Genomic DNA, 18,983 nt, shown 5'->3' with positions numbered 1-18,983 from the left:
GTCCCAATTGTGGTTGTTAAGCAAGGACTACCTATAGTCCAGTGTTTCCCAACCTTGGCAACTTGAAGATGTGTGGACTTCAACTCCCTGCTAAGCTGGCTGGGGAATTCTGGGAGTCAAACTCCACATACCTTCAAGTTGCCAAGTTTGAGAAACCCTGCTCTAGTCACTGCTCAGATTGAATTTAGCGGGCAATTAAGCACAAGGTTTGAGCATCTGTGTTTCGATGGACACAAAAACGTGAGTTTTCATTGTGATAGAAAGAAGGCCACTTTCACCATCCAAATAAGTCTGGGACAGTCATCTGATTTCCCTTGTTCGGAGGAGAAGCCACTGGGTTTGTCTATGTCACAAGGAAGAGAGGCAAATTGGCTCTCCTCTGTCATGCCAAGCATGAAAAACGACAAGGCCATCTAGAAAATGAGCGTTTCAGCAAGGCAGGAAGAAACGGTGTTCGGCATCTGCATGCATCTCCTTGGCGATGCAGAGTAATTGAGCGCGCACCATGGAAAATAGGTTGGAGTTTGTTTACACTGATTTCGTATTGAAATCTGCCACGGGAGCTGAGGAGGACCTCCTTTTCTTATCTTTGTTCCCTGGTTAATGCCGAAATAGCTTATTCTCTCCTTTAAATGCCGTTTATGCGTCTGCATGCTAGTCTGTACATGAGGTGGGAATGAAGGACAGAAATGCTGTTGAGAAATGCTAGAGGAATGTATTGTACTATGGGGTTTTCTGAGAAATGAAGTGCCCTCACTTTGTTAGAATAAATTGTAGGCTTGGATTTCTCTCTGTTAAGATTCTAGCTAACCTTGGTGAATCCTGTTTTAGCAGAATCTGTGGAATAGATTCCCATAGATTCTGAACTACAGGCAATTTCCCCACAGCCCATCAAACCATGATTTTCTCAGTTACCCAATGTTCTTGGCCCACATATGATGTGGGCCACGAATTAATCACACAGGCCAGAGGCATCCAGGGGTGATGTGGGGACAAGGCGGTGGCTTTGTTTGCATAGTTGTGGCTGGATCTTACTCTCTTTTTTTTGACACCCTCCCCTTGCTGCAGTTCCTAAGACAGGCTGAGTCTGAGTAACGCACACAAACCAACAGCCCTTAGATGTGATTGTCTATTTTGTAGTTCGGTAAAAAGGAGTCACATGACACTTGATCCTGAACCCAACTGAATGCTGAAATGGAGATAACTTCATTTTAACCTAACCTGATCTTAAACTATTAATCTCAATGAACAAACCACACTGGCTAAGCCGTATCAAGCAAACCATCGTTACACCTTTATCAGTATAAACCAGGAAAGCTGCTGTAAGCCATAAAGTGGCTTGCTTTCTTCTGGTACATCATGTTATCTGAACGCCACACATGTAATCTGTTAACCACAGTTTGTTCCTTATGGAATCATCGGAGCTAAGAGTTGGTAGGTACCTTGGAGGTCACCTAGTACAACCCTCTTCCCAGTGCAGGAATCCACCATTGTTGCACCCCTGACAGCTTCAGTATAAGCATCTCTAGCAAAGGATGACCATCTCTTGATACAGTCTCTTCCAGACGCCCTGTTGAAATCCATTCCTTTGCAGTTCCTTGTCTTCTGGAAAAACTCTGAAAAGTTCTACCCCATCTTCTACATGGTAGCCCTTCACATGCTCGAAGACATCTGTCATAGCTCCTCCCGGTCTGATCTTCTCCAGGCCAAGCATATCCCACACCTTGAATCATTTGTTTCAGGCCTCGTATTAACTTGATGGTTCCTGTGATGCTAATACAGGAAAGTGGCAGAGAACTAGAAGATGGAGCTCAAGGACCAAGGAACTTAACCATCCCAGGTCAACCTTGTTGTTGGGGTGACCTCCAGGTCCACGGTTTTATAGCTCTTCCCCTTCAGGAGGGCACAGTGACCATACTGACTGGCAGGTTTGCTTCAGAGGCTGACAGTATTTTGTGGGTGGGAAAACACTCAGGACACAATGCAGCCATACATTGGATAGAAGGTTCCCAGTTCTTCTAATTCACAAGCCAGCCATGGTATGGTGAGGAAGTAGTTGGACTGGCACTGGGGAGACCCAGGTTTCAGTCCCTCTTCAGCCATGGAAGGCCTTGAAGTCAATCACTCTTCCTTAGCCCAAGAACCAGGGCGGGGTAGTGGGGAAGGTGCTGGACTAGGAATAAGGAGACCCATGTCCTAATCCACCTTCAGCCATAGAAGCTTCCTGGGGGGACTTGAGGCCAGTCCCTCCCTCCCTCTCAGCCCGAGAGCCAGGATGGGGTAGTGGGGAAGATGCAGGGACATGCACTGTACCAGAAGATCCATGGATTCCCATTTCTACTCTCATTTTGACCCAGGAGCTGTTTTACAACCACTTGTGAAGATGTTAGATTTTCTTCATTCACGTGCTAAGCAAGTGCCAGCTTTCTCTCCTTTCATTATCCTCATTAATGCAAAGAGGAGAAAAGGAATCGCTCAAACACTGTCAACTGTTTCCAGGATGTGTTGAACAAACATCACAGCTTGGCCCCATCAGGGCAACAGAAGTGGGAAATCTCAAGAAATCACAGCCTCCCCTGCTTTGTTCAAAGAGTGATGCCACAGCTGGGAAAAACTTGAAAGAGATGGCTGGTTTAAGTAGGAACAAATGGGGCAAATGATTATCAGTCTGTACTTAGAAATCCCAGATCTTAACCACCACCTCCTCCTCCTTCTATTTACTACCTGGTCTTTCCTGTGTTTTGTATAATGTGACTTATCCTTAAAGGCAAGATGATGACGATGACGACGATGATGATGATGATGATGATGAAGAAGAAGAAGGAGAAGAAGAAGAAGAAGGAGAAGAAGATGATGATGATCTGTCAATACTCCTAAGGAATTCCCATTTCATCTGTCCAGCTGCTTTTGGACTCCCCTCTTGTCTCCTCCTGCAGGGGCTGCTGCACCTTGTTTCCACCCTGTCCTTCCACCAACTCGTACACTGTGGAGTCCCTGATGCTTTCTGAGCTTGGTTGTGCATTGGTCGTACATAGTCTTCTGCTTTTTAAAGATTTCTTACTTCTCTTTTGAGGATCTCCTCACTCCATCTCACCACAACTTTGATGATGATGATGAGGAGGAGGAGGAGGAGGAGAATGAGAAAGTTAAGATCTGGGATTTCTCAGTACAAACAGATAACCATTTTTCCCATAATAAACCAGGCATGACTGTAATTACATAGAAACAAATATGGATCACTGACATTTCAGTAGCAGGACGGAGAAGGGTTAATGAAGAACTTTAAAAAAAATAGGGAAGCATAAAGACCTTCAAATAGAGATGGAGCAAATGTCGGAAAAGGAAGTTGTAGCGATGCCAATAATGACCGGTGTCCTTTGTCACATCCCCAAACTTCTGGAAAAGCACTTGAAGAACAGGCAGAATCTCAACTCATCAGTTGCATGACTTGGAACAGGCGCATATATCATGACATATCCTTAACTACCCTAGATCCTCGAGAAGGATCTGATGGCCAAAAGGACCAAACTATTTGGTAGAGCTTGGGTAAGTAGCAATAATAAGAAAAATAATAAATAATCTTAACGATCTAAGTTCTCCTGTGGACAATGGAAATAATTGCCTAACATGACTTTCTCCATCACATCTTCCAGGAAGAACCTGAGATTCCATAAACTCAGCTCATAATTGATTAGCCTAGATTTTTAAACTCCTTGGCATGATAGGTTGTGTGATTTTTGGAGAACTGGAAGCAGTTCTTATAATATGGTTATTACAGTTATCATCCTGAAGAGCAACACAAATTTAGGAGTGACAAATCTGTTTTGGATCCACTCAGTTTCTCATTTTTCCCATGATTCCTATTTCTTGAGTCCTATTTCTTGGACATTTTTCCTACTACAGGTAGTCCTCGCTTAACGACCACAAACGAGAACAGAATGTTGGTTGCTAAGCGAAGCAGTCATTAAGCAAATTCGACCCAATTTTACAACTTTTGTGTGGCAGTCATTAAGCAAATCACCGTGGGCATTAAAGGAACCATGTGGTCATTAAGCAAAGCATGCAGTTCCCCATTGATTTTGCTTGCCAGAAGCCAGCTGGGAAGGTAAAAAACGGCGATCACGTGACCACGGGGCGCTGCGACAGTCATAAATGTGAACGGTCGCCAAATGCCCAAATTGTGATCATGTGACTGTGGGGATGCTGTAACGATCGTGTGAAGACTGGTTGTAAGCATTTTTTTCAGCACCGTCGTAAGTCTGAACCATCATGTTAAAGAATGGTCATTGTGAGGACTACCTGTACAGTAACTGATTTTGCAACTTTGCTAGTGATACAATATTGTTTGGTGAGTGCTTCCCCCCCCCCCACAGATTATAGGCATGTTATATGCGCTGAGTTACGAAATGTGCTGTTACATTTAGGAAAATGTGCCTCTCACTTACATTCTTGCAGAAGCGCAGGAGGAGTAAGTGAAATTGCTACAGCAGATGGCAGCACCATCCAGCCTTGGCTGATTTGCCAAGGCTAAGCAGAATCAGACCTGGTTTGTCTTTGGATGCGAAACCACCATGAAATTCCTGGGCTGTTAGCTAGACTGAGAAGTTATAAAAACACACCAGACAAAGGACAGTGGAGCTGGCACTGCTGTGGGTGAGTGTGGGTGTAAATTCTGCCAGCCTAGTTAAAATCTTGCCCATAGTATAAGTCTCTCTTATATTGCCCAGCTGTTCACCTTGTTTTTCTTCTTACAATCAGTCTTATTCCCTTTACTTGCTTTGAGTTTTCTACCCTTAGGAAATTTCTCCTGCTGATCACCTGGAGAATATTTGTAAACGAGCAACAGGCATTTTTTGCTAGCTATAAATGCCTCTGTTCCATGACCTGAAATGTCCCCACAGCTCTCCATTCCTGCCCAAGCCTGTGGGGGGTATGAAGAAGTCTTCAAGCTTTGATTATCAATTCAGCATGCAATCGTTGTATCATTGAATCATGGCTTATTACCTTAATCCAGTGTTTCTCAACCTTGGCAACCTTAAGATGTGTGGAACTTCAACTTCAGCAAGGCTGGCTGGGGAATTCTGGGAGTTGAAGTCCACACATCTTAAGGTTGCCAAGGTTGAGAAACACTGGCTTAATCAATTATTGATCATGCCTGATCTGAGATTCCCCTTATGACATCTTGGTGGGTATATCTAGCCCACTTGTTCTCCATGCATCAAAGAGAAAAGAAAACACACACTCTCTCTCTCTTTTGAAAAGTCACTGAATCATTCCCGACTCAGACAATGTTCATTCACAGTCAACAAAATTATAGGCATCTGACAAAAAAAAAAGAGAGGAAAAAAACCCATCTCATTATCCCTCATTTGAATCTCTCTGCCTGACTCACCCTCATTTTCCTGATGTTATGAGTACAGAGTGACCTTTTAAAAGACATCACTGGCAGCTTAGTTTTATGTTGCCATCCTGCAGCTTGGAACAGTAAGGATTCCCAGGTAGAAATGCTTGTGGGAATGGAGAGATGGTTGGGCCCAGCAACGGGAAGTGGGGTGAATTAGAATAATAAAGATCCCGGCTTCCTCTGTGTTGGGTTGCCAACAGAGGTCAACGAAAGGCTTTTAAGAAGCTTGCAAGCATCAAGGCGAGGGTGGTGAGGTCACCAAGGGGTTGAAATCCTTCACCTTGAATTAAAGAATTGGGGGAAGAAAGGTTGGAAGGTTTAAAGAGAGTTGGGGGCAGGATCAGTGTTGGTTCTGGTTTGGGGAGTTTTAAGGATTTTTAACCTTTGTTTCCAGCAAAGAAAGGAACAGTAGGGGAGTAAATTAGTTAAATGTCTGTATAAAGGTAGGTCCCAGGAGTTTACTCTCTCTTTTTTACTTTGAGCGTTGTTTCCAGGCTGAAAAAGTTTCCCCCAGCCAACCTTTCTCCAGCTTCAGGCTCTGCAGAATTCCTCCACCAGCCTGCCCACCACAGAATTCTAGGAGCTGAAGCCCACACATTTGGTAGACACCATCTAGAAGAGTGTCTACCAAATCATGCTGGCTGAGGAATTCTGGGAGTTGAAGTCCACCCATCGTAAAGTTGACAAGGTTGAGAAACCCTGATCTAGAAGAAAAGCTGCTATTGGCTTCCTCCTCACGCCCCCAACTGCCATGTTTGCACGCTTGGCTTGAAACTGGTGTTAGGGGAACACAAAACGTTGCAATCTGCACCTGATTTCATAGTCAACATTATCAACTCAGGGGAACTTTCTCTTCTTTAGGCCTTATTTCTGGGGGCACCCCACCACCATCACAGGATCTACAGTTCTCTGTGCCAGCAAAGCCTCAACTCTCTTTGACTTCTTCTTTCTGTGTATTTTCCTGCAATCTACACAACCTCTCATCTCATTTCTGCTCAGGGGTGTCCACAGGGTAGTTAAAAAACACAAGAACAACCTCAAGATGGCAGCCACAGTGGTGTGATTGAAGTTCTGTCTGTTTTTTAATGTGCACCACATGTGCAATGCACCTAAAATATTGGCAGAGCTTTGATAGTACCTTCATGGCTGCCATCTTCATCTTTTTGACCATACGGTGTGGACATTTGTGTCTTGGCTACCAGTAATGGCACCTTCACCTGCATTCCTCAATATAGCTCTAAGCTGAAAGCCTGTGGACTGCATGTGCTCTGGACAATAAACTTATTCAGGACTAGAAGAAAAAAACAAAGAATGACATGAGTTAATGCTCTCTGAATAGCAAGATTTTGGAGAATTATTTCACAAATAAAACAATGAGCTCGGGGGGGGGAATTCTGGGAGTTGAGTTCTAATCAGGGCATCTGTGAGGAGGGTCAAAAAGTCAATATGGTAGCTGTGGAGGTAAAAAAAAGGTGGGCTTTAATCACATGGCTTCCATCTTGACTTTTTTGACACTCTTCTTGATCACCCTTGGATCCAACTTCTCTTGAAGGCAGGAGAAGAAGTCACTCTTGACTGGCACGTCTGCCACGTGAAACACTTTTCTACTTATTTAAAATATTTGTATACTGTTTCCCTTTTTATTTTAAGTCTTTTCAATTATTTGAAACTGCAAGCTAAAAACGGGCATTCAAACAGGGTATAAAGTATACAGAATGAACAAAAGAATGAAGCAACAGAAAGCCAAAGCAGGGGAGGAGATTTGCACCGACATTTCCCACCCCCTATTCTTAAGGCTTAGAGCTTTTCTGGCATTCAGCGTTTGCTCCTCAAAAGCCAATTATCGCTCAAAGACCACATCAGGGCCAAGAGAGAGAGAGCGGTTCGAGTGGCACGCAAGAAGTGGGGTGAAAAGGAGAGAATAGAAGAGAAAAGCCTGTTTTTGAATCCAGTTAGGGAGTAACAGGGAGGAACCGTATTTCTCTGGTCTCTTTTTGATACTGTGAACCAGGGAAGTGGGGCAGCGATGGGGCCCACAGAGGGTCAGGACTGAATGAAGGTGGAACGCAATTCATTCTTCCTTTTTTCACCCAAGGTTGGTTGGTTATTTATTTTATTTTATTTATTTAATTGTATTTAATTTATTCAACGTACTTGAAGGAGTTCTTTTTTTTATATAGCAATGTTATTAAGCATTATAATTACAAGCTCCTGGCTGTTCCCAAAGTGACTTAGCAAATTCCACTCTGGATTTCTATGGGTTTGTCAGCCCATAAGAGGGGAGGGGAGGGAAGGCTTGAAGTTCTTGGAAGGCTTGATAGGCAGTAATTCAGTCAGAAGAGATACAGGTAGTCCTCGCTTAACAATCATTCATTTAGTGATTTTACTACTACACAGACTTACGACGGTGCTGAAAAAACTAACTTACAACCGGTCTTCACACTTACAACCATCACAGTGTCCCCATGGACACATGATCATGATTTGGGCACTTGGCAACCGGTTCGCATTTATGACCATCACAGCATCACATGGTCACAGGATTGTCATTTTCGACCTTCCTGGCCAGCTTCTGGCAAGCAAAAGCAATGGGAAACTGCATAATTCACTTAACAACCACAAGGTTTGCTTAACGCCTGCGGTGATTTGTTTAAAGGCCATCACAAAAAAGGTTGTAAAATTGGATCGGATTCGCTTAATGACCGCTTTGCTTAGCAACTGAAATTCTGGTCCCAGTTGTGGTCAGGCGAGGACTACCTGTACTTCACACTGCAAAATTCTCCTTTGAAGCCTGGAGGAATTAAAATAGTTTACCTGCAGAACCTCATAATTAAATGAGCAATTAAAAGCATGAAAATCATCTCTATTTATAGCATCCCCATTTGACCATGGAGGAATACGGAACTTCATAGAACTTACAGAGCTGATAGACAGAAAGCAAGTTACAGAAGAATTTTAACTGCTTTTGCTTCAACAGTGAATTTTGTGGAATTGTTATGATATTATTATTCATAAAACTGTCATAATATGGCACCCTTGATATAGAGAACCAAGTTTTATTTTAACAGAACATTAAAAAAATTCAAGTAACTTTGCAAATTATCATTAGCTTTGATTAGCTTTTGAACTTTGGGGTTGGAGAAGACTCCTGAGAATACCATGGATGGCCAAGAAAACAAACCCATGGATCCTAGAACAAATTAAACCAGAGTTCTCCCTCGAGACACAAACGGCCAGGCTAAATTATTATATTTTGGATATATTATGTGAAGACCTAGTCTCTTGGGTCCATAATACTGGGAAACATGGAAGGATGTTGCCTTCTTCTGTGATTTTTAAAAAAAATTCCAGTCTTTTCTAGACCTTGGGGATTTCCTAGTGGTCTCCCATCCAGGTATGAACCAGCAAAATCCTCCTTAGCTTCCAAGCACAGCCAGGGTCATCCAAGTGCTCTTCAAGAAGAGGCCTTTTTCATACTCGCTATGAAAAAGACAGCTTGACATCTCCTAACAAGAGAGGGTTTTCTAATGGCAAGAACAGAACTTTTGAAGTGGGCAAGTTCATCTTTGGTCACAGGATGGAATACAAGAAAATCAAACCAGAGCCAGCAAGGACTGTATTTGGGACTAACAATCCACCAGTACAATGTCGGCTCCATTTGGTAGGTCCTGGGGTGTAACTCTCAATCAATAAGAATCCCAAAGTTGCATCCAATAAAATATGACAGTGTGAAAGATTGGAACGTGAGGAGCCATGCCTTTGGTCAAAGAGATACAGGGCTCTATAAAAATGCTCCCACGGTTTCTTCTTAAACACTACATGGACTGCTGCATGAGGCCTTCAGCTCTGGATTCAGGACCATCTGCAGGAGGTCAAGATGGGAACTGCGACCATGCGGTCAAAGCCTCACCCCCTTTTTTCCAACATGTATTGGACGCAGTGACGCCCGCTCCGAGCAGCTGCTAAGCACCCTGGCAGTCCCGTGGTGGGTGCCCATTCCTGCCCTTCCCTTTTCCAGCTAGAGATTATCATTAGGAATGATCCATGATAGGACTACTGACAGCTGGCTGGTATGTGTTCCTGCCCTGGGGGGAAAAAAGTCACGGCTTGAAAGCCGGTGGGTTTTCTGAACTTTGTGAAGTGGCTGAGAGTCTCTTCCATTTTGTTTTTGAAATAGTCCAGAGTGCATCTTCCCGGCACTTCTAGGATTCTTTAGTTTTTGTTGTTCTGTAACATCCATCCTGGTGGAAAATATGAAGTTCCTTTGTCCAGGAATGGGCACCCACCAAAGGACTGCCAGGAGCGGGGGCCACTGCGTCCAACACACGTTGGAAAAAAGGGGGTGAGGCTTTGAGCGCATGGTCGCAGTTCCCATCTTGAACTGAAGAAGGAGAATAAAGAATAAAGTCAGCAAGATTCTTTTTACTTTTAAACCTGCTATGTCTAAGCACGTGATTCTTTATGCTTGGGAGGGCTGAATGTGTAAATCACAATTTATTTAAAAATTGTGCAATCCTACAATGGTGTATGGTCACTTGGCCATCCTGAGATGAACATGGGAATCTGTCTTGCAGGAGGAATCTACCCAGCCTTCTCTTTTTCCAGCTGGGGATTAGCATCTACCAAGGAGAACCCTTTTATTTTCCCAAAATGTCTGGAATGACCTAAAAGAGGGCTGCCGAGAGAAATGAAAATGGCATCACCCCATTGCCTTATGTAGATCAATGTTCAGCTTGTTGGAAGTTTTGGCAAATCCAGCATGCCTCATTAACATGTAAATTAAGTTGCCCAAAATGCAACTCTGAGGAAGCTGTTAGTTGCCACTCCCACTTCCTCGTTCTTTCCCCCTTCTCCACCCAGGGAGAGGCAGCATGGACGCTGCTCTCTTCGTCAGGGCCATGTGCTTGGGCCTTGATGAGGGATTCTGCCCCTTTCTTTCACACACCTCTTAGCAGCTGTAGGGCTGAGAGTTTAGGGCACGCTACGTACTTAGAAAGAAAAGACGAACAAAGGAACTTCATCTTTTCCACCAAGATGGATGTTACAGAAGCAACAAAGAATAAAGTCAGTAAGCTTCTTTTTACTTCTTAACCTAATCTGTCTAAGCGTGTGATTCTTTATGCTTGGGAGGGCTGAATGGGTAAGAGCCATAACCTGTGTTTCTCTGGCATGCTCACTGAAGCTATCTAAGATAATTTTCCTTTTTCTGTGCCAGCTTCTAAGCTGTTTTATAAGCTCTGCTCCATTTCAGTGGTTCTAGCAGGCCACTGAATTGGCTTCACAGCTTTGGTTCAGTAGCATCCACTGATGATTGTGTGTGTGCTGGCAAGCCACCATTTTATTTATCCTTAATACCCTAGAAGGATAATTATTTATAATCAGTACCTGAAGCGAAAATTAATTCAATTATGGATAATTAAAATGGCTGGCATTTTGTGACAATTGCCAAGAAGAGCTCGGCTGCACAAATGCAGGTGAATATCACCCACCCACCCCCCGACAAAAGGTATGAAAAGGGGGTGAATAAAAACCGAACTGATCCCGTTCAATTTCTCATGTTTCATAAGTCAAGCGCCCAACTAATTCTTAACATGTTGTTTGAAACCTGTGTTACCTTTTCCTCATGTTCAAGGTCGGTATTTTTCATATTCTGAGGGTCTGCTAGTTCTCATATCATTCTTGGAAAAAGAATGTCAGGTTGCAGATTTTTTCTCTTGAAAAAGGGGAGAGAGAGGGAGACAAAGTGATGGAATGGAGACAGATGATCGAGAAGAATAAATTCTCTATCATCTGTCTACAGAGCAATATGAGAAAGATAAATGATAGAGAAGAGAGACGGTTGATGCACAGAAAGAAACAGATGAGAGAGAGAGAGAGAGAGAGAGAGATCTCCCAGCAAAGGAGGAGGGATCATTATTGATCAAGAGATCAAGTCCTAAAATAGAGATAGAGAGAGAGATGAGGGGGAGAGATGAGACCAGGGTTTCTCAGCCAGGATTCCGTGGCACCTTCGGGTTCCGCGAGAGGCCCCCAGGGGTTTCCTGGGAAATCACAATTTATTTAAAAAATTATTTCAAATTCGGGCAACTTCACATTCAAGAGGTAAGTTTCATTATTTTTAGCATAAGAACACTGTTAAAGCTTACTGTATAGACAGGCCTACCCGTGAAACCAATAGAATGATTTTGCAACTCCTGGCCTCTATTTGAGCCTGAAGGTGCAGGGGTTCCCCAACCGAGGCCTGGAAAACATTTCAAGGGTTCCTCCAGGGTCAGAAAATTGAGAAAGGCTGGGATAGAGGATAGAGAGGGATGGATGGGGAGTAGATAGATAGGGGGAGAGGCATGGGGAGCTTAGATAATGAGAGAGAAGGAGAAAAATACAGAGATACCGTAGGCAGACAGATGAGTGAATGAGAGATAATGGGTAGATAGGCAGGCAGACCCAGACAGATCAACAGATAGACAGATTGATCCCATCCTAAGAATGTTTTGGAAAAATTTCTCCTTCCTGTGGAGCAATACTGTGAAGTTACCAGGTATATCAACAGGCAAAGGAGAACACAGACAATTGGAAAGGAGGGCAAATGGGGGGAAAGGATACACACACGAACTCTTTAACTTTCTTGGCATCTCTGACAAAAATCATAGTGAAAAACTGCAGGAAAAAAAAAAAAGGTACTTAGGCCTACAGATAGATGAATTTTTTTTTCCAGCTTCAAAAAGATGGGTTTTCCAGTGTCAGGAAGGTGTTAGAGCTGGTTCAGAGACAGTATGTAATTGATTAAGGTCTTGTCCATTTCAGGCCCAGCCCCCTGGGTGCTAATTAACTGATTAAGGTCACAGAGCACAGCTTGTTAAAAAAAAGCTGGACAATATTCGATCTGAAGGCTATGCCAGGGCAAAGGACATGAGGACAAAAAGGAGGACATGTCTTTTTGCTGGATGCCTGGTAAATTGGTTTTCCCACTTCCTTCCAGTTTCTCTGCTTCTAAATCACAAATGTGAGGGCCAGTTTGATGTAGTGCTTAAGGCTGTGTTTCTCAACCTCGGCAACTTTAAGATGGGTGGACTTCAACTCCCGGAATTCCCCAGCCAATTGGTTGGATTGATTGTGGACAAATGTGGTTTAATTTCTTGTTTGTTGTTCTGTTCTGTGGTTTTTAACTAAAGGCTAAAGTTTTTAACTGAGGCTCTTTTCAGCTTAGCTCTGCAAAACCAATCAATCCAACCAATTCAAACCAAAAGTCCTCCTCTGGCCAAAGATGCGGTCGGTCCAAAGCTTCGCTGGGTCTTCAGGATTCATGTAACAGGATAATGACAGTGGCTAAGTTAGAATTTGCAAATTCACCATGCAAAGTAAACCAAGAAGAGAATCCCACGTAGCTTAGCTTGCAAAACTCTTCCCAATCTCTGCATCTGTATTTTCTTCTTTGCAATGAAGTAATAAGCATGTGTGTGTGTGTGTGTACACATGCATTTGTGTTGCTTCTAAGTGTGCATGTGTTTTTAGGCTCATTCTACCAGAAACTGCCAAATTCTTCCTTATTTTAAAACATCAGGAAGCTCCCCACATTTTCTTTTTTTCAATTTATATTTATTAAGAGTTTTCATATAACAAAAGACAGTTTTAAAAAAGAGAGAAAGGAAGAAAAGGAAGAAAAAAAGTGCAAGAAAAGAAAAAGAAAACTATATGATGACTTCCAACCTTCTTTTCAAGAGATAATTACAATCTTATTGTCCTTCCTCCCTCTTAAATATTCTGCACGTCCCCTCACCTCCTCATTTAATCCGTATCTTTTTTAACCTGCAGATCCATAAATCATCAATTCGGTTTTTTTCTTCCTTCAGCAAAAACTGCATATAAGATTTCCGTCTTTAAAAAAATAGTGTTTGTTCTGCTCCCCACATTTTCTACTCACCACAGTGACACTGGCTAACTCCCAGCAGCCCTGCCCAGCCCTGCCCAGCCCTGCCATGTGAGAACTCATCAAGTTTTAACCAGTCCAAAGCTTTCTCTTAGCCAGCTGTTGGTGGTTAGAAGTTACCATCCCTCCACATGGAGATTCTACAGAGATATCACTGAAATAATTCAGTGGACAGTTTATGAATTTACATCAGCTTAATTGTAAGGATGCCACAGACTTAATTCCATGCTAAAAGCAGGAAATACATAGACTGGTCCATATCAGGCTAGAAGACCATTGACTAGACATTTTAATTGGGCTGCCTTCCAAAGAAAATATAGATGCATCCTCTCAATTCCCAGCCATGGAACTCAGCAGAAAATGAAGCTATAAACGGATGTTCTCACTCAAAATAAATATTTTAGCTTTCTCCTCTTTTTCCATTTCTCACTTCTGCTGGTTATAAATCTAGGCATAAAATAAGTTTGGGGATTAATTACCAACTCAGAGATGGAAAGGGAGGACCAGAGCTACAATAACTGAGTATCTGAATAGTTCAGAAAGAGAATGCATTTGCACTGGGTTGCATCCAGTAGCAGCTCTGACAAATAGAAAGCATTTGTGCTGCTCTATAAGTTTTATCTCCCCACCCACCCCTCTGGTTGCAGTCCTTCCCCACCTCCTAAGAATTAGGGGACCTGGCTGAACAATAAGCAAGATGGCACAAAGGGTTTCAATGGGAAACACTCTAAAAATTTCAACATTTCCCATTTCGACATTTCAAACATCAATGGGTGTTCCCATAGTGTCAACATTTCAACTTTCTGAACATTTCCCATTCTGGAATTTCAAAAACCGATGGAAGGAAAGCATTCCCCAAATGTCAACATTTCAACTTTATTGATGTTTCAGAGTTTTAAATTTCAGTCATCGAGGGGGGGGGGGGAGGAAGCTTCCACAAATTTCAAACTTTCAGCTTCCTCAACCTTTCAGAATGGAAATGTCAATAATCAATGGGAGGTGAATGCTACCAAATATGTGAGTGCCTTGCTTTATCTGAGTAAAAGTACTTCCTGATGATTTATTTAAGAATGAGGAAGGCTTACCCAACTCATTATCTATGACTCTGGATGGTATATATCAGTAAAAACCCACAAAATCAAACCCCAACAAACATAAAACCAGTATAACAGATTGCAACTCTACACATGTAGCCGAAGCAGGAAATAAAACACTTCTTCCCCACAAAGACACAGCTCCCTTGAGAAGTCTACAATGCTGGGAAAGATATAAGAAAAGAGAAAGAGAAGATGACCAGCTGCAAGATTCATGGACTTGATTAAAGCAGTGATGGGTTTGGGCCAGGTTGGGGACAGATCTTCCTGGAGAAAGTCTCTCAAGGTGGTTGTTAAGCATCAACACCAGCTTGATGGCACATGATCAGTCAGTCAATGCAAAAACCCATCTCCCTTGAGAAGTCCATAATGCTAAGAAAGGTGGAAGGAAAGAGAAGAGGAGGACGACCAGCAGCATGGTGGAGGGACTCACCCAACATCATCACAGTGACTCATGCAATGGGCGGACAGTTGGAAGACCTGAAGGACCACGTTGGGGATGGATCATTCTGGAGAAGATCTTTGTGGTTGCTAAGAGTCAACACTGACTTGATGGCACAGAATCATTCATTCAATCAATCAATCAATCAGTCAGTCAGTCAGTCAGTCAAGCAATCAAGCAATCTCTCTCCCAATAGAATGAGTTGAATTACCATCTGGGCCCAATGGATGGGAGAAGAACCAGGTCTTCACAACTCTATGAAAGGCCAGTAGAATTGGGAGCACTTAAACCTTGGAGGGGAACTTGTTCCAGAGGGCAGATACAGAGAAAGCCCATCTCCTAGATTGCATTAGATGACACTACCTCAAAGAGGACCTGGGATGTGCCCATCTTCTGCTATGCTCCGAAACAAACCACTGAAATTCTTTTCAACCCGAAAATGTGTGTTAGTGACAATGAACTCAATGGAATAAACCTGTTAATTTTCAATGGCTAAGTGTTCTTTTATTTACTCTTTCCCATCCCAAGACAAAGCTGCTTGAAACAACCAGGACAAAAACGAGTTTTTGTCACAGGATCCACGTGTCAGAATCAACAGAATGATGGGGACAACTGGGATTCAAAGCCCCCCCATCTTTTTAGTGCATTGCGTGCACATAAAAATGGGTGGGGCTTGGACTGCCTGCCATACCCTCCATTTGATATTCCACACACGCCTTGTAGACACCCCTGATTGTTGCTGTTAATGTTTTATACCTGAATGGGTTGTGTTCCAAGCAAGTTTTTATGAGATCAACAATTCATTATCTGATTCCACCCCCCACCCCTCCCCATTGGGAAAACACATCTACTAGAAATGCAGTCTTAAAAAGTTGTAGCCCACATGCCATGCAAAATGAAATTACGTCAGGAATGTTCATTTAACTGAGTTGCATATAAAGAACACTTACCTTGATGGATTGAGATGGAAAACACTAAAAAAGAACATAAAACCTATGCAGCAAATCAGTGCACATAAAGAGACAAACCATTACAATCTAAAATTTAGATGAACAGAGGGAGAGCTGTTCTGAAAATGAATTAAAGGTCTTCTCACAGTGAAGCATTAAAGATTTTGTTTGTGTCTGCACCAACTGAGAAAATACTGGCTTTCACAGGACATGGTAGACAAAGGATGTGTGAAATCTGAAGGAGAAAATTTAATTTCCGGTTCTGTTTTTCAGGCTTCAAACAATCCACGGAAAATGCAGTTATTAAGTTGAATTTCAGCCAGTTTGGCTGCATTTCCCCTTATTGGTCTTTCTAGCTGAAAGTGGTAATTTTTTTCCCCGGGTCTGTTTTCAGTTTGGGGCACGCTGCATCATGGGTTTTGTGGTCTTTGAAACCTTATCCTGAAACTAATAAGGGGGATCTCCAACACAGGGATTTTTTTGCTGGATCAGAGGTAGGAATTTTGTCCTAACGTTTATGGTCCCTGGATTTCTACAGTTAGGAGATTTATAGGATTTTCATGGGGCAGACCTGAATGCTGGATTTGGCACCTTTATGGTTGCGCTGGTGATTATCAGTAATGTAGCCTTCAAAGCACTTAGGAACCAGTCTTAATCTTCTTGCTCCCTCTGGGATACTGTTTCTCAATCTCAGCAACTTTAAGGGGTGCGGACTTCAACTCCCAGAATTCCCCAGCCAGCATGCTGGCTGGGGAATTCTGGGAGTTGAAGTCCGCACCTCTTAAAGTTGCTGAGATTGAGAAACAGTATCCCAGAGGGACCAAGTGTCCTTGTCCTTTGCATGTGTGCATGTACACACGTACACACGCAGAGCCAACATCTTTCAAAAGGAAGCCAGCCTGTAATGGTTATTTCTGCCCATCCAGTGAGATTGGCCAGAGTGGGTGTGTTCCAGGTCCCCTCGATGAACCTCAAGAAGTGAGCCTTCTCTATCGCAGCACCAGCCCTCTGTAATGAAACTCCCAGCTCCCCCAAAGATTTAGATGGTTCCCATTCTGATGATGTTCAGGAAGCTATGGAAGGCCTTCTTCTCCCAGGCTTTTGGGGCAGAGTGAAAGCTGAGCCCCTGCTGATGGTTTGTTTGTTTGTTTGTTTGTTAATGGTTATACGTTGTTTTGGGAGTGAGTCACGATTTCTTTTTGCCTTTTGTAATTTTTTAAAAAAGCTTTTAACTGTAAACCACCCAAAGTTGTTGGGTGTTGGGCAGACTGCAAATTGAATGCATGCATGCATGAATGAATGAATATGCACAAAAACTGATTAATTGATTGATTGATTGAATGCATGAATAAATGAATGAATGAATGAATATGAACAAAAACTGATTGATTGATTGATTGATTGATTGAATGAATAAATGAATGTGTGTTCTGAATAAGGTTTTCCATATTCATATTCCCTAAATCTCGCTTTATGACCAGACTTGCTATATGGATTCAAAAACAAATGGAGGTTAAGATGGCTGAGTTTGCATAAATAGCTAAATTGATTTGTTTGATCAAGGAGGAAACTATGCTTACTTCTAAAAAAGACTGGAAACCCTTTATAGACTTTTTGCTGAAAAAGGATAAAAATGACCTACTGATTTGGGGATTTATTGATTTAAAAGTTTTGTTTATAGGAAGAAGGGAACTATGATATGCAATATGGGAGGGTGGAGATGGTAATTGTTATGTTTGTAACTGCTGCAAAGAAGATCAGAAGTCGCTTCTTTCAATATCTTTCTTTTTCTTTTTTTTTTTGTTATTCTTCACTTTTTCTTTTACCCTTTTATAGTCTTCTTCTTTTTCTATTTCTTCTTCTATGTTTCTTTAGTTTTTTAAATCCTTGTAAAACCTCCTTTTAATAAAAATTATTCACAAAAAGCAAATGGAAGCCTATTACTGTTACTCAGTGGTTATTAATTTTGGAATGAAAAAAATGGGGTGACATTCATAAAGTTGGAGCTGGAGAGAGAAGGATATGCCAATCCCTAATCAGATATCTGCCTCTGATCCACCATCATAGTGGGATTTTTGGAGGGAAGAACGATGCCCAAGGCCCTGAGCGGTTTGTGCTTCCAATCTGCAAGCTGGGCTGGGAACGTGGATCGAAATTCAGCTTTGCCTTTGTCCTGCAATCAGTCTAACCACGCACCTCTTTGTGCAACATGCAGTTCAAATTGGAAGGGAGCTCCAATTTCTAAGCAGCTCCGTTTCATCCTTCATCCTTCATTGCTTTGCATCATGTTCCAGCATCTCCAGAAACATCCCTGTTTCACTTTCAGGAACAATCTGAGATGGATTGGGATGGAGTTACATGGCGTGGCTTGATAGAAGATGGGAAATTGGTTGAATGTTAGGAAAATATGGAGGAGGGAGGGAGATCCCCTTTGACAGATCTTCAAGCAAGGACTGGCTAGACCAGTGTTTCTCAATCTTGGTAACTTTAAGATGGGTGGACTCTGGCTCCCAGAATTCCATGGCCAGCATGCTGGCTGGGGAATTCTGGGAGTTGAAGTCCACCCATCTTAAAGCTGCCAAGGCTGAGAAACATTGGGCTAAACATTTGTTGAGAAAGTTTTAAGTTCAATTTCTGCGTGGAATAGCATCATCTCTCCTGCAAGATTCACCCCATCAATTTAGATCTTCTGAGAGGGGCACTCTTTGAAGTTGGGGTCAGGTTGTTCCGTGGGGTCATGGTGTGGTCACCCCCCCAGGGACCTTATTCCTTAATGGGCTACCACCTTACCGTCCACACTGGCTTTTGGTGGGCTTTCAAAACCCGTCTTCTCTGCCCGGCCTTTAACAATGTCGAGCTGTGTATTCCAACTGTTTCATACTGTTAAATGTTAATGTGGAGTCCTTGGTGCTCTCTGAGCTTGGTTGTTTGCTTGCAGGCATTTCATTACCCAACCAGGGACCATCATGGGTGCTCTTAATGTCTTCAATGTTAATTTCTTAAATAGTAATTACTGACTTCATTTTATGGCAGGCTTTCTTGTTTTAAGACGCTTGGGTTGTTGTTTTTTTTAAATTCCCCCAGCCAGAAGCTTGGGTAGCGGGGGGTTCAGCAAACATATAAGCAAATAAAACCACTGGCCCTTCCTACTCGGTGCTGCTATTAT

The 18,983-nt window shown here is 42.6% G+C and overlaps 1 long non-coding RNA gene across 1 annotated transcript in view; it reads right to left on the bottom strand.

Moving 5' to 3' along the window:
• Window positions 1-18,983, bottom strand: part of LOC134497606 (uncharacterized) — a 293,428-nt gene that overhangs the window by 270 nt on the left and 274,175 nt on the right. The window lies entirely within an intron of this gene.

The sequence above is a fragment of the Candoia aspera genome, chromosome 4, assembly GCF_035149785.1.
Source record: "Candoia aspera isolate rCanAsp1 chromosome 4, rCanAsp1.hap2, whole genome shotgun sequence".
Lineage (NCBI taxonomy): Eukaryota > Metazoa > Chordata > Lepidosauria > Squamata > Boidae > Candoia > Candoia aspera.
The sequence above is the reverse complement of the archived record's forward strand: the minus strand, read 5'-3'. Positions and strand labels throughout refer to the sequence as shown.